The sequence below is a fragment of the Bombyx mori genome, chromosome 24 (genome assembly GCF_030269925.1).
Source record: "Bombyx mori chromosome 24, ASM3026992v2".
Classification (NCBI taxonomy): Eukaryota; Metazoa; Arthropoda; class Insecta; order Lepidoptera; family Bombycidae; genus Bombyx; species Bombyx mori.
In genome coordinates this window covers 2,751,866-2,766,727 of record NC_085130.1, presented here as the reverse complement: position 1 = coordinate 2,766,727, position 14,862 = coordinate 2,751,866, and the positions used below count along the sequence as shown (strand labels likewise).

Sequence of the window (14,862 nt, the reverse complement as noted above, 5' to 3'; positions counted from 1 at the left end):
AAAATAAGCTTAAATATATAATATACAAAATCCTCTAGTCCAAGTTTCTATATACACAGCCGAGGATATGCAGGAATGGCGCAGGATAATACAGGAGAAAGTTGTAAGAGAACACGACCCTCAGCATTTTTCTTTTTATTGCTTAGATGGTTGGACCAGCTCACAGCCCACCTGGTGTTAAGTGGTTACTGGAGCCCATAGACATCTTCAACGTAAATGCGCCACCCACCTTGAGATATAAGTTCTAAGTTCTCAGTATAGTAACAACGGCTACCCCACCCTTCAAACCGAAACGCATTACTGCTTCACGGAGCATTGAGGATTATGGACGCAAGGAGGATATACAAGTCAACACAAGATCAGAACATGACAGCATGAGTTTCACACATTGAGTTTCTCGCCAAATCTTCTCAGTGGTCGCGTCTCCGATCCGGTGGTAGATTCAGTAAACCACTGCCCTTACTAGGACTAGTGTTAGCAAACTCGTCAAGTTAGAGCCTCGTGAGCTCACCTAATCGCCAGGTTAAGCTGGCATAACTGTGGCAGTCAAGTTGTCGCTTGACGCGGGAAATCAAAGAAGTCGTGTTACAAAGATGCCGTATCTATACTAATATATAAATCTACAGTGGTTTTTGCGGATGTTCCGTTATAACTACTGAAATATCCATCCGATTGACTTGAAACTTGGTATCCATGTAGAAAATACATGTACTTAATGGATAGGCTAATATTTATATGAGTATTGGACTCCCTAATAATAATGACAATAAATAATTAATTTTAAATGTCCAGCGAAGCGGACCGGTACAGTTAGTTCATATATAATCGCGTTTGTACACGTACCATTCGCGTTTTCACTCTCGTCTAGTCTAACCACACTAATGACGTCACGCGAATCGACTTTTTATTTTTTTTGTTGAATCAAACCTCAATTGACAAATAGATAATTAGCATTTACTATCGGGGGATTGCGTAAGCTATTTAAAGGTTAAATGTTGTAATTCGGTGATTAACTTACCATTCATCATTGATATATAGATCTGATAATGTATTTGTGTGTTTGTTTTATCGATTTTATTGAGTTTAATGATCTTCGATCAACAATAGTAACTAGATAAAGGGATACGTACAAAATTAAAGCAAAAACTGTCCGCGTGAATTTATACTTATATAGCTACATTCGTTTACTAACAAACGGAGAAAAAAGTTTTGAAACACTTTTACGTTCAAACTAATAACAACTATGGCACCTAGTAATAAAGTCACAAATCTCCAAAACATTATCTAATACTTACGATCATTCGTCACATAAAACGAGCAAAGCAATAAATTACTCCTGTCACTTACAAATAAAAAGACATATTTTAAACAACTTTTAATGTTAAATCAATCTTAAAGGCAACAAATAAAGTAACTTTTCCCTTAATTGCTCTGAGAACTAACATCGTTTTGCTTTATTTATTTTTGCTTCTTGAAATGCCGATTTCTATTTACTACAGGAGGTAAGGGAGTCGCGCTTAACACTAAAATAATTTATTAATGAATTAAAGTAAAAGTTTAGTTGTTTACTTTTTATGTTTTGGAAATGTATGTGTGTTAGTTACATAACTTATTATTTTATTAGCGTTACGTTTTTGTGTAATATATATTTTTAAGTTTTCGCGACCAGTGCACATAATAAAACAACGTTTAAACGGTTTCAAGCGTGGTATTTTTATTACAATGTTTCGGCCACGTTTCAGTAGCCGTGAGCACGGAAGGCAAAGATGTCCAATGTCAATAAGCGGAGATCTTAGCTGGCTTATAAAAGTCATCTCTTGTTTCTATGGCGACAATCGAGATCCATTCTGCACACGTGTTTGCTAGGAAAGCTAAAATAAAAATGGAAAGCTAAGTATCTAATGAGAGTCCAACAAACAGACACAAAAGCAGCATTAACCAATTTTAACCAACTAATTTTGAAATGCTGCTAACAAATTTTAAAAAATTATTACAACACAAATCTACTCCATGCATTTACTGTTCTGTTAAGCAAAAGTTTGTCCATGTGTTGGCCGAGCCTTGGCCAACATTTGTAGCGGTGGTTAAAAATCGGTAATTTTGTTCAAAATTTAATATTATTTATAAGTTTAAAGCTTACAATATAGTTTATACTTCATGTACTTACCGAATGTAAGATATTCCGGCCGTTAAATTGCTTTTTCGGGCCTTATTTTTGCAACTTTTGAATACACACTGCGGTATTGTGAGACGGGTTGACATTGGCTGTGTTTGAAGTGAACTAAACAAAATAAGAGCTCACATTTCAAGTGCGCTGTTATTTGACGAGACGGATTTTATGCACCGACCCGAAATCTAGTTACTATTGTTGATCGAAGTTAATGATAGATAGGCCTGAACTGGATGTGTTCAGGTTTTTTGATGCCCGAGAATAAATAGCACAAGTCCGATGGCATGGTTTTGGTAAAAGTCTACTAAAAAGTATCGTCGGAGTACGGGCGATATAATACATAGAGTATACCGGCATATGCTCTGGCCGAATATAGGATTGCTAAGAACGGAACGTGTGAAAATACTATAGAACGTAGCGTTAAGCTGCTTTCAGACTACGCTATACTATAGCGCCATATAGTATAGCAGCTTATACTTAGCCAATAATATATTATAGTACAGTGTGAACGTCTTTTTTTTTTCTTACCTATTCTGATGGCCTTGAGAGGCTATTTCAGCTTCGCCCTAACATGTAGGTGAGCTCAGGGGTCTCAAACCGGAGCGTTGCTAACACTAGCCCTAGCAAGAGCAGTGCTTCGCGGAATCTACCACCGGATCGGAAACGCGACCCACTGAGACGATCCAGCGAGAAACTCAGTGGGCTGTGTCTGTGGGGGAACATATCAATAACAATGTATGGTGTGCGATATTGTTGTGCTATGAGCTTTAAACTATATGCAATTATATTATAGCGTAGTCTGAAAGCGACTTCAAGATGTGAGTGAGAGAATACGGTAAGAAAGCGAAAAAGAGAATGACAGAAGAAAAACAAGATGGCGAAGACGCTAAAATGAGCATTGCGTAAAAAAGTTAATTATAATTTTTTATAATAAAGATGATTTGAAAGAAAAAAAAGAAAAGTGCAACAATGGTATAGTCTTATTTGCCACGATCCCAATTATACTGGTGGTACTAATTTTTACTGGCGGTAGGACCTCTTGTGAGTCCGCGCGCGTAGGTACCAACACCCTGCCTATTTCTGCCGTGAAGCAGTAATGCGTTCGGTTTGAAGGGTAGGGCAGCTGTCGTAACTATACTTGACACCTTAGAACTTATATCTCAAGATGGGTGGCGCATTTACGTTGTAGATGTCTATGGGCTCCAGTAACCACTTAACACCAGGTGGGTTGTGAGCTCGTCCACACATGTAAGCAAAAAAAAAATACATCAAGCCGCTTTTTATGGTGGAACCGCGTATGAAAACTTTTTAATGGTTTTCAATGGAAAACTCGCTTGGTCCACTCGGTAGAATTTTCTAGAACTATAGGTAGACACCATAATGCCGTTCCCGCTTGAGAAATGATCTTAATGCTCATTATGGATAGGCCGATTGCGTATGTCGCGCCATGAAATTGAAGTTTATTCACCGATTCATTACAATTATTAATATTGGCTGGTGCGATTGTGTTGTGACGTCACAAAAGCCTTTCGACTTGTACTTAATAAATCTATATATTAATACGTGAAGCAAAAGCTTTGTATCCCTTCTTACGAAAATTGCGCGGACGGAGGAGTATGAAATTTTCCACACTTATAGAGAATATAGAGAAGAAGTGCACAATTTTTTAAAATAATGCATAAAAGATACATTAAATCAATAAAGAAAACATTACACACACTACATACCATGATTTGACGCACACACGCATGCATACTGTTTAATGTCAAATTTTTGTTCTTGACGTCTGTGGTCAAATTGAGATTAAATATTGTTTGTCTTTGTTAACATTTTTAGTCTTGGCGAAATTTGTGATTATAGAAGTATAAAATACAATCATAATAGTGTACAAACATACAATTCCAATTAATTATAGGTAGTCGAATTTCGACTACTGCGGGACCTCTAATAGTCTAGATAATTCTCATTGAATGAAACAAATTTAGCTTTAGTTAGAGTTTTTTTTTCGTCCGCCTATTTGTGTTGTGATGATAAAGTTACATTTTTTTTATTGCTTAGATTAGCGGACGAGCTCACAGCCCACCTGGTGTTAAGTGAGAGCCCATAGACACCTACAACGTAAATGCGCCGCTCACCTTGAGATATAAGTTCTAAGGTCTCAGTATAGTAACAACGGCTGCCCCGACCTTCAAGCCGAAACGCATTACTGCTTCGCGGCAGAAATAGGCAGGGTGGTGGTACTTACCCGCGCGGACTAACAAGAGGTCCTACCACCAGTAAAGTGTAATTGGCTGTATAGTTATAAATGTTAGGTCGCTCGAGAAAAAAAATATAGAAAGTCACGTACACAATGTAAGAGGTATCTCTAAGCCCTTTTTATTGCTACAACTCACATAACGATGATTGGTTACCTTGAGACGGATACAGCAGAGGCGCTACCGACCTCAATATCAAGTCGAATGTTCTTTTTTATATATTGAACGACGCGCTGATATTATACTACGCTAAGCTTGAGACATGAGGTCAAAGTCTCAAATACTAGTCACGTACACGAGGCACGCATTCGTTTGCCCCACGCGAGCGATCCTTAATTATAATATTTTCATTCGTGAATAAAGATAATAAATTCAATGCTTACGTTTATTACCAACTAGCTTTTGCCCGCGACTTCGTCCGCGTGGAATAGTTCATAAATAATGCATAATATAATAATAACATAAAAAAAACCTTATGGTGAGCCAACCTTAATATATAGACATAATAATATACTGTCGCGGACTTTTTTTAGATATTTTAAAGGGGAACAATTCTCTCATACATTACTTTAGCGAAACTTTAACAGATTCCGCAGCGCACGCAGCGAAGTTCTCAAAAGGGATTAAAACCCCGATTTTGAAACATTATTTCTTGGTGCTCCGCTTGCATTGGTCTTAGCGTGATGTTATTATAGCCTTCCTCGATAAATGGGCTATCTAACACTGAAAGAATTTTTCAAATCGGGCCAGTAGTTCCTGAGATTAGCGCGTTCAAACAAACAAACTCTCCAGCTTTATAATATTAATATAGTATAGATATAGATAATAACGTCATATTAATTAAAAGATATGATTCAAGTATTTTTTATTTTGCTTTACGATTTAAAAATGTGAAATTGAACTATTCGATTCCTTATTAATTTCTTAATTGTATAAGTTGAATTTTAACATGCGAACAGTTTTTTTTTTTATATTACAATAAATAAATCAGCTTTAATATTATTAACGATTAATACGCGCGAATTTTTTCGACAAAATCAAAATGGTGGTTTTGGCCGCTTTTTAAATCTCATATCATCATGATTTATGAAATAATTTCAACACCTTGGCTAGTCAACTTAATAAGTTAGAAAACGATGCGAAGTGAGATAAAGCGACTTGTTTGATTAATATGTACGTATTAAGACACCTCTGCTAAGACAAAATTAAAAAAAAAAATTATGAACATAAAAAATTTCAAGTAATTTTCCGTTACAAAATGTGTTTTGGGTTAGTTAGTAAATCATATTGGCGTCTTTTTTTTATGTTAAAATTATCGTTTTCAAAAGCGAAATACTACGCAGTAATTCATCGGTGAACAACAAAGCATACATGATTAGTTTTAGTTTTAGATTTAGTTTCTGTTAGTTAACAAAAACTAACTTAATAAACATGGTTTTTTGAAATAAATAAAAAATATTTCAACTGCAAATATACCTACACAAGCAATAGGTTTTTCTGTTAGAAACAACGGACGATCTTTAACCAAAATTTTCTTAATCAAATCGCATATTTTGACGAGTGGTTACGTAATTCAACAACACATAGCATTTTTTATTGCTCCCATTTTTTACAGTGGGGTAGTCGGATAAAGAAATTGTTACGTGTAAACAAAAACATAATGATGGGCTAAACAGCAAGACTTCTTAAATAAATTAGCTGGGACTTACCTTGAAAACGTTAAAATCCAAACACCGAAGTAATTCAAATTAAAAAAACACTAAAACCAAAAAACACATGGAGCTCGATTCAATATAATATATTTTTTCTTTCTTTTCTAAACATAAATTCGTCAATCTATCACTGGAGTTGAACAACAATTGATATGTTCATAATCTTATCAGGGAGAACATATTTTTTAATCAGTTTATTCATTAAAAAACACTTTTACAAAACTATATTTAGGCCTTTTTGTGTGAAATCTAAGAGTTATGGCGTTGTACGCGGGAGAATTCGATAATGTACCGCGGACAGACGCATCACCAATGGCGGCGGCAGCCAGACTGCCGTAAAATAGTCCCCTCCCGCGCCCCAGTCAGCCATGATTCTCAATTTTCAGGTAAAAAGTAAAATTTGTTTATTGTTTTGTCTATTTATTTTTTTGTTAGTACAATAAATGAGTCGTCTATTATCAAAGGCGGCAATCTGTGCATTTGGACAACAAAATTTTATTGATATGTCAATACAGATTTATTTGAATATAATCGTCTCCTTCAAAGAATACGGTTCAAAACCTGCATTAAATAAAGGTTAATAGTTAACCTGTTATTTATCTAAGATGTCGTTCCGAAGAGTTTTGTGACTGCCGATGGAATACAAAGTCAATAATTCGTTTTTCTGATTTACCAATCATTGTCCAAAAGTCAGATTGCCGCCTTTGATAATAGTCGACTCAAATGTTAGTTGGTGGTTTTAAAGATGATTAGTTTATGGCGTTCTTTTATATGGCGAAACTAGGAGTCGCTTTTAATTATGTAAATTACATTTTTTTGTTTTCTTTTTTAATTATAACCTTTAGACGCAATAAGATCAACTGAAAGTTGAAAGTGGCTTTGCACCGTGTTTGTTAAGCTATCATAATTAAGAATGGCATTATTAATTTAGATTCCTGACATTTCCAATATATATCAATAAACACTGTTGTTGGCGCTCGATTGTATTCCATGACTTAAAATGATAATATGTGACATTGAATCCAAAAAAAAATCTCTAGTCTATTGATAGGCCATTTGTTAATTAGGATTATTACGTTATTATATCGAATTAATTAAATATCTATCACTATATCAATAGGCAAAGACAAAACAGTTGAGTGCCATAATCTTCTTTGTTTTTTTATTGATTTCCTTTTTGTGTAGTAGTAGCAGGCTTATGCCATAGACGGAATAATTTATAAATATAGGTAAACAAAAGAAAAAAATCTTATACATAAAATTAATCAAAACTTAGAGGTGTCTATGATTCATTCTGCTGTTATTTCTGTAAGCTACGAATTGGCTGGCTAATAACTGCGTTCACGAGTGACGGTGACTGCTTACCATTAAATGGGCTATATACTCGTCTGCCTACAACAACAATAAAAAACATCCATCGTTGGGTGAATACCTTAGTTCGACTGCTATAATGCACATTGGGTTTTCCGAGATAATTCCTACCTCGTACAACCTTACCTTGAAGTGAATCTATTGTACTTCTTCCAAGGAAGTTTGTCGAAGGTCAGCATTAGGTAGAACTCGGCTTTGCCTCTGGCTGTCTGATCATTTTGCCTTCGACTGATTTTTATCTATGGTCATTTGAATGAACCGTATCGCGGGTCGCCGCTGTTACAAATACGTTTTTTTGGCGGGAACGCGATTAGCGAAATCGTGTGTGCCATTTTATTTTAATTTTGTTAATTTAGTGTTTCTTCTTGCAACAGCTTCTCAATCTTGGTCAGGTGGAGAAAGACGAGCCAAAGGCTGAGTATCAACAAGATGAGCGGACGCTATAAGGACACAGAAGGCAGCATCCAATAGGCGGTTCACCTCGCAGCGATTTTCATGGAAGGACTTACAATGTGTAGTCGCGATTCTCAATAATGAGGTAACGACGAAGGAGAAAACGTTTAATAACGGTGCCTTATTAACTGTTTAATAATAATAATAATAATAACACTTTATTTAACACCATATATACAGAGTGAGCAAATAAAACAAATAATAGTTGGTGACATAAATTGGCGGCCTTATCGCTGAAAGTGATCTCTTCCAGGCAACCTTGCAGGGAGAGGAATAAGTGGACTGAAGGGTGCTATATCATAATAAACTTACATAAAAATATATACATAAATGCACATGTCAAAAATAAATACAATATAAGATAGACTTACATACGATTAAATACAAATAAATACTAAAAATATGCAATTAAATACAAAATAAGTAGCAACTTGTAGTTATATTGTTTACTATATCATTAGGTATATGTGGGAATGCGGAACGTGGTATCTCCGTTACTTTCCAAAAAATCCACTAAAGTTTCAGTAAATAACCGACATTTTAATGACACTTTGATTTAGTTTCATCTCAACCAGTTTCAATTTAATTGCATTAAAATTGATTATAGATTACATCCAATTTTGTTAACACTAGCCCTAGCAAGAGCAGCGCTTCGCTGAATCTACCATGGGATCGAAATCGCGACCCACTGAGTAGATCCGAATTGGTTTTTGTACTTAAATAATTATGTAGTTTAAATTGACCCAGAGTAAATATAATGGCGAATGCTAAACATCTATACTCAAAACAAGATTGATTAAAAACAAAATATATTTTCACAGAAACGAACAACGTAGGTAAGTATTTGTCAACGGTAAGTCGTCTGTAGGATCTATGCAGCCAACTACAGTCGACATCATTGCGCCACTTCGAGAAGGCGACACGACATGAGAACTCTCTTGTCGTGGCCGCTGGGAATTACATACCCGATCCTGTAGACCGGATGGTAAACAGTCGACGTCGCCCTAAACACGTCATTACGGATCCTCCCGATCCATTAACGGTGCTTTTAGGTACCTCAAGCACTGGTCCTCGCCGAACCCGTCGCTTGCGACGAAGGGCTCGACGAGTAAATTAGCCCATAGACATAGGCCACTGAGTTTCTCGCCGGATCTTCTCAGTGGGTCACGTTTCCGATCCGGTGGTAGATTCTGCGAAGCACTGCTCTTGCTAGGGCCAGTGTTAGCAACACTCCGGTTTGAGTCCCGCGAGCTCACCTACATGTTAGGGTTAAGCTGAAATAACCTCTCAAGGCTATCAGGTAGGAAAAAAAATACAGCCAAGAGGTACCAAATCTTGGCTTAGCGACGACCAAGGTGGCCCTTTGCAGACAAAAGCTGGATCCAAATTGATTCTTAAGTTCACTAAGCCTTTTTCGCACCTTTAGTTTTGCAAATTAACCCTTAACAATAAGACAATGTGTTGTATTGTTATAGGAAGTCCGGTGGAGCCTTCCGTGAGCTTAAAGCTTCTTCTATTTGTTTTGTGTAATATTTTGAATTTACTTTTAAAAAACGTCCTTAATTTATGTATAAATTTTTTTTTATTGCTTGGACAGTTGGACGGGCTCACAGCCCACCTGGTGTTAAGTGGTTACTGGAGCCCATAGATATCTACAACGTAAATGCTGCCACCCACCTTGAGATATAAGTTCTAAGGTCTCAGTATAGTCACAACGGCTGCCCCACCCTTCAAACCGAAACGTATTACTGCTTCACGGCGGAAATAGGCGGGGCGGTGGTACCTACCCGTGCGGACTCAGAAGAGGTCCTACCACCAGTATATAGGTAGCTATATTTTTTTCTATAACATTTTTTGGTTTTTTAACCCTGGTGAATTCATTTACGGATACCCGGTCAAGGCTATCAGCATAATAATATGTGGACAAAAAAAGAAAAAGCCTACTATTTATTTTTCAATGCAAAGTAAGCGAGTATTCCTTCAATAATATCGCTCCATAACGCAGAGATAAGCGCGAAAAATCTAAAACAAATTGTTAACAAACAAAAAAAAAACAATTCAAAGTCCTTCCAGTAACTTGTCAATTGTCTATGAAATTAATCCCGAAAAAGAGGCAGCAAAAATTGTCGTCCACGAATGCGGTCACAGACAATAGACGATTTACAGAAGAAAAAAAAACAAAAAAAAAGAAGCTAAATTGTCTTTACGTTTGAGTTTAAAACGTTTTAAAAAAAAAAACTCGTGAGTGATTTCGAAATTGGAATCTTAAAAAAAAAAATCTAAAAAATTTAAATATTCAATAAAATATCGCTCATTTTACAGAACGCGTCTAAGAATTTAGCTTGAAACCGCGTTAGTAGCATTTTGGGAACGTTGATAGATGACTGCTTATATTATTACCAAGTGCTTGCCTTCACTTGACTCATCGCACATGTCCGGGCGTACCTGTTGGAATAAATTCAAGAGGCATTGCCGAACTGAACACTTATAATCAAACGTATCTTCTATAAACTCCTTAAAACTCATAAACCGAACTATTAACGAATTCCTAAAACGCATTCAGATATAAACCTTCGTACGGAAGCCGAACCAAAAAAAAAAAAAACAAAAAACAATAAATTCTCTATTTTTATTATTATTTTTTTTCTAATCCCTTAACTATATTGTATCTATAAAACGTTCGAAGCGAGATCCGGTAGCTAGAAAAGCATGAATTTATAATTTACGATCGCTGTATCAATTATGCTTCAAATTACTATCAACCAAACAAAAAAATGCCACCAGAAAATATAATCACAGCTTCTCATCCCTTTTCAACTTGCGAACCTATAACGCGAGCGAAAGAGACGGGGATGTTTTACTATTTTAACGCGCGTCAAGGGTAAGCTTGTCAGGGCATGCTTCGTGGCCATTTTATAAAATTGACCACCGGAGTTCTTTCGATAATTATTCATAAATTTTTATTGGTAGTAGTAATGGTTTAAGTTAGAAAGCCTTAAATATTTATTTTTTGTTTATTCTCATCATGGTACTGCTTGAAGACTTCACATTTAATTTAAAAAATGTTGCTGCCAGTCGAATTTACATAGGAAAGAGGCTATTACATATTTGCTACTTATTATGTAGAAATTTCTGGAAGAAAAAAGAGAAAAAAAAAACATTCGTACTGCCAACAGAAAAATGTTATTTAAAGTCGAATGTATCGACATTCCAAAACTATTTGAAATTTAAAAAACTACAAAAAAAAAATGAAACGTTCAAATATTTTATGATAGGTAATTTGGTAACTGGCTACTAAACGGTAGACCGCCGCATTCGATATTAAAAAATTCAAATTCGAACCTCGTGTACTTTCCGAATGTCATAAGTTTCACACCTTCACGGAATGCATACAAGTTTTCCGTTTCTAATAAACAAATTTCGACTCTATTTTTAAAATCATAAAGTAGCATTTTATGTAAACGAGTCAGCAGATACGTTGTTACGTCACGCGATGGCTGGATGGTAAATGTCATTGGTTTTGTCTGGCTAATGAAGGAAGTCTTAATGTGGATAGTCCGATTTGTTTCACATTTTGCCAGTTTTTATGTACAAAACTATTCACAGCGTACCTGACGTTAGGTGGTTAAGAGAGACACTAGGTCAATCTTTGAGTTGCTTTGCAAATGACGGCTAACTTGTCGGTCTGATGGCATTGCCTGATTAATTTGCAATAGATATAGGCGAGACAATAGCAAAAATTCGTGTGTGCTCACAACTGTCCCTATCATCAGCGGACGAGGAAATTAGTAATAAGAACAACTGACTGAGAATATGACACATCCGTATCGTTTCACAAATTATAAATTTTTATAAATAATAAGCAGTGCTATCCATGTATGTTCTAGCATATTAAGTCGGCTTCAACAAAAGTGTGGCGTACGTTAAATATGAGATTTTATACTTTTCAATGCGCGGTGCCCGTCGAAAATTTATGTTATCTGTGTCAGTTATTTATCTTAGTATCGCTCCTGTCTGCCTCGCTGTCAGAACTTTAATGTCCTTGTCCTCCAAAATTATGAAAATTTTAATCACATTTCTTTTTAAAATACGATAATATCGACGCTTGAAAGGCAAACGTGACTAAGCGACAATAACTGCTTTGTACTTAAACGATAGGCAATAACCATATTCGATGCGCAAAAAATATATATTTTTAGGCCTATTAAAATCATTTCAATCCTACAGCTAGATTCGTTAAAATAGATATTTTTTCAGGTATTTCAACTTTAAATTAGTCTACTGTAAAGTTCACGCATTGTCGCTTAGTCACGTTTGCCTTTCAAGCGTCTATATGCATTTTAACTCGTGATAGGGCATCTTGTTAGTCCGCACGGATAAGTACCGCAGCCCTGCCTATTTCTGCCGCGAAGTAGTAATGCGTTGCGCTAAAAAGCCCTTGCAAGTAAGATTCAGATATAAAAAACACGTGTGGCACTTAAGACTGTCACGGTAAAGCTATTGCACAGCATTTTTTTATCAACTTATGCAATTATAATTAGACAATAATAATTTAATATTAAAACAATAATAAAATAATACCACGCTATATTTATAAACATTAACTAAATCAAAACATTAACTGTCCCCTTCACACTCATAAGCTGGACCGCGCGTGGGAGAGATGAGCAGACTTTTCATGATGCGCATGCAGTGTGACGTCACGCCACGCGCTTATTCACAAACACTACACAAGCGCAACGTGTGAATGTGTTGAACGCGAGCTACATGGTAGGCGGAGTGGTGTTAGATGGTTTTCGTTACGGAATTTATTGATTCGGTCGCAGCGCTCAAAGCCCTGCGCATTTTTAAATTTAGAATACATTTAAACATTATTTTTAATAAAAGTTTCGCGCGATTCTATTAAAACTAATAGGTATTCGTGTTGTGACATTAATGATGTTGTTTTGATGTTTTTTTTTTTCTCGATTTATTATGAATTTTTTAATTAAATTAGTTCTATTTTCCGTATAGGTAGATATTTCATTCATGACAATATTTTTACGGCTGCGATTAATATTAAAAAGATGTTTTACGATTTATGACGTCACTCTTGTGATCCGCTTAAGAATTATCTTCCAAGGAACTTTACCGATATCTGTGACTGCTACATACTCACCATCAAGTGGACGTTGGTATGTGGCAAACCTATTTGAATTTTTTTATCGCCCATAAATGAGATCACAGCTAACTTGTTGTTAAGTGGTTCCCAGAATGAAATCTGGAAGTCTCAATTATATTAAGGCTATTCTTTGTAATTTTTTTTATTGCTTGGATGATTGGATGAGCTCACAGCCCACCTGGTGTTAAGTGGTTACTGGAGCCCACAGACATCTACAACCTAAATGCACCACCCACCTTGAGATATAAGTTCTAAGGTCTCAAGTATAGTTCACGGCAGAAATAGGCAAGGCGGTGGTACCTACCCGTGCGGACTCACAAGAGGTCCTACCACCAGTAAGATTATTTTCTATAATATAATCTATAATTTTTCAATTAATGATGTTTTCGAATTTTATAAATCGTACCTACCCAGAGAAGCTAAGAACTCTACTACCTTCTATTTTTTTTGTTAATCAAAATTCTATCATCAACGATCTTATACAATTAAAACTATTTTTACGTTATAATCACGATTTTAATATTTACATCTTATGTCATTAATGACATGTCAGTAAATATGTAACGTAAAATTTTCTATGACTTTACTATTTGAATAGCACGTCAGTTGTCAATCGGAAATAAAAAAAATGGTCGAGATTCAGAGAAAATAGATTTATTTGGGTCTTAGCATCCCGAAAACCGAAGCGCTATGGATTCGGTAAAGACGATTTCGGTGTGCTAAAAATATAGTTCGCCCATCCCTATGACAATAGACTCGACCGATCTGACTCCATCTATGACCTCTTTACTGTTCAAAGGACTATCTTATTCCCTTTAAAGTTGTTTGAAATACAAAGGGAATGAATTAATTGCTAATTTAGTTACACAATTTTCTATGACTTTACTATTTGAATAGCACGTCAGTTGTCAATCGGAAATAATAAAAAAATGGCCGAGATTCAGAGTAAATAGTCGTCGTGGCCTAACGGATAAGACGTCCGGTGCATTCGTATTGAGCGATGGTGTTCGAATCCCGCAGGCGGGTACCAATTTTTCTAATGAAATACGTACTCAACAAATGTTCACGATTGATTTCCACGGTGAAGGAATAACATCGTGTAATAAAAATGAAACCCGCAAAATTATAATTTGCGTAATTACTGGTGGTAGGACCTCTTGTGAGTCCGCACGGGTAGGTACCACCACCCTGCCTATTTCTGCCGTGAAGCAGTAATGCGTTTCGGTTTGAAGGGTGGGGCAGCCGTTGTAACTATAATTGAGACCCTTAGAACTTATATCTCAAGATGGGTGGCGCATTTACGTTGTAGATGTCTATGGGCTCCAGTAACCACTTAACACCAGGTGGGCTGTGAGCTCGTCCACTCATCTAAGCAATAAAAAAAAAAAAAAAAAAACTTGGGTCTTAGGGTCCCGAAAACCGAAGCGCTATTTGATTCGGTAAAGACGATTTCGGTGTACTAAAAATATAGTTCGCCCATCCCTATGACAATAGACTCGACCTTCATCTTTTTAATTTTTCATTATTATTGTTATTATTTTTTAATTGTATTTTTTGACTTGTTTTTTCCTTTATTGTAAATATTTTTATTTATTTAAAAAAAAAGAAAATATTTGAGAAAAAACCAAAAAAAATTGCCCGCTGAGTTTGTTTCGCCGGTTCTTCTCAGGACTGTGGCTTTTTTTGGAACCGGTGGTAGAGTTAACATTGTTATTTGTAGTTTGACATTCAACAAGTCTG

The 14,862-nt window shown here is 35.9% G+C and overlaps 1 protein-coding gene across 1 annotated transcript in view; it reads right to left on the bottom strand.

Annotated features, from left to right (window-relative positions):
* LOC100431171 (orthodenticle) overlaps positions 1–6,451 on the bottom strand; it is a 99,069-nt gene extending 92,618 nt beyond the window's left edge. The window contains 1 exon segment of the mRNA NM_001184738.1: positions 6,135–6,451. The gene's annotated coding sequence lies outside the window, so the exon portion shown is untranslated.
* Positions 6,452–14,862: the final 8,411 nt, after the last annotated feature.